The sequence below is a fragment of the Bidens hawaiensis genome, unplaced genomic scaffold (assembly GCF_021521415.1).
Source record: "Bidens hawaiensis isolate Kalapana, Puna unplaced genomic scaffold, B.hawaiensis_p1.1 tig00034663_1, whole genome shotgun sequence".
Lineage (NCBI taxonomy): Eukaryota > Viridiplantae > Streptophyta > Magnoliopsida > Asterales > Asteraceae > Bidens > Bidens hawaiensis.
The window spans coordinates 49,875-52,141 of record NW_027505333.1 but is presented as its reverse complement, the minus strand read 5'-3'; positions in this window follow the sequence as shown (position 1 = coordinate 52,141).

Genomic DNA, 2,267 nt, shown 5'->3' with positions numbered 1-2,267 from the left:
ATTTAACTCACCAAGTGGAAGTATCTGGTCTGCAATTCGATTATTCTTATGGATACGACCCTAGACAAGTCACCTAAGCTCAATCCTTTGGGCTAAAGTTGAGGAAAGAATTCGGATTATTATACTTCTCCTTCAGCTATATTTTACATTGGCAAACTAATGATTGGTGATAGGAGCCACTTGCAATGTTCTATTAGTGTGGTGGGTTAGTTGCGGTACCCCCCTATATATAAGCACTAACAGTAGGTTGACGGTGGGGATGAGAGCCAGATCAATTACCGATCTTAGCCCCTTAAGCATACTCACTTCCCCATTTACCTTGCAAAACCGGTACTTGCATCAAAGACCATAAACCTCAACTTTCATAAAGCATCACCATAATCATTCATACACGCCATTTCTCAACTCTTTGTATTGTCATAAGTTTTGACGTCTTTGCCTTTAATAAACTATGGTTATAGTTTCAAATTTACATAATCATGATATCGGGATGAAATTTCTTTCAACACGGGGATGATGGGACAACAGGAAAACTTTTTGTTAAACTTTTACAACACAGTTGAAACAATTGTGAAACTAACCAATAGACAGAAGTCAACAGAATTCATATTGATCATACTTATAGACTGGAGTCTACTTATTTACTTAGCGACACCCATTAATTTTCGGGACGAAAATTCTTTCAAAAATGTGATAATGTGACACCCTGCATTTTCAGGTTAACTTCGTTAACCCGAACTCCGTTATCTTACAGATCATGCATATGATTTACATGAGTCAATAACGAGTCACACACATGAGTCCGTCAGTACGCGTTGGTGATCAATGTCGAATCTGATATGTTAAAATAATTCGGATGTAATTGTTAAGTGTTAGATGATTTTATGTGTTACACCATTTAGTATTATGCTCGCTTAACATGCTTTTAGTTATTATATAAAAATAATATCTCTAGCATATGTTCATAATATTACCTATGTGAAAATTGAAATTGCATGCTAAATGATTACATGTTTACTTCGTAGTTTGTTTCATGAAATTGTGATCAATTGAGCGTATTTTGAATGTTTTCGGCTTTTATAAAGTAGTTTAATATTAATATCAACGAGGGTTTATGATGCAGCGGTATAAACAAGAATGAAGATCAAATCACATTGATTCAGAGAATACCCGTGATGAGCTTCGAAACTCCAAAATCCCACCCAAAGGTTTAGGGAAAATGAAGAGAAAATTGATAATTATTAAAATTCAAGTCTGTCCATTCATATTACATAAGCAGCATATATATAAAGAGTCTAATATGAAATTGGCCGAAAAAGGTCCATGGGCCGAACACAAACCCAAAAATAAAAACATAAAAAGTGCTGAGAAAACATAAAAAGGCCCAAAACTTTATTTAGAAGGAGTTTTTGGGCTTGGGACAGTGGCCAAACTATCATGGCTATTTGCCACAATGTGCTCGTCGTCTCAAACTTTGATTTGACTAGTAATAGGCCTGAAACGGAGCTTTGTAGGCCAAGTTATGACCGTTTTCGTGGGCCACCTTTTATAGCGTGATCTTGGGCATCCAAATACATAATAGCCCGGTCTTTAATACCTGAGCCCACATCATTCCCCCCTGGATAGAAAAAATTCAACCTTGAATCCGTAGAATCTTCATCATCAGAAGTGTCCCCGTAATAAGGTAGTAAATGCTTCACATTAAACAAATCAAAACAACGAACGTGACTCTATAGCTTTAGACGATAAGCATTTAAGTTTATCTTCTCCACAATATCCTCGGGTCCAATCTTCTTAGCTGATAATTTGTTATATTCCCCAACAGAAACACGATCTTTTGTTAAAATAGCCCAGACAAAATCACCTTCTTCAAATTCAACATGTCTTCGCTTTTGATCCGCAGCCTGCTTATACTTTGAATTGGCTCGAACAAGGTTGTCATGCACATCTTTATGAATTTCATGTAGCCCTTCAACAAAAGCTTTCACCTTCTTGGGTACAGAACCAGGAACAGGAAGTGACATCAGATCAATGGGTCCCCGTGGCTGAGCAGAATAAACCACTTTAAAAGGACTAAACCCGGTACTTAGATTGACAGCATGATTGTGAGCAAACTCAGATTGACATAGCTTTTGATCCCAAGACTTCACATGATCACCCACTAGATATTGTAAAAGATTACCAAGGGACTAATTAACAACCTCTGTTTGCCCATACGTTTGAGGGTAATAGGCACTACTGAAGTTAAGCTGAGTGTTCACCATCTT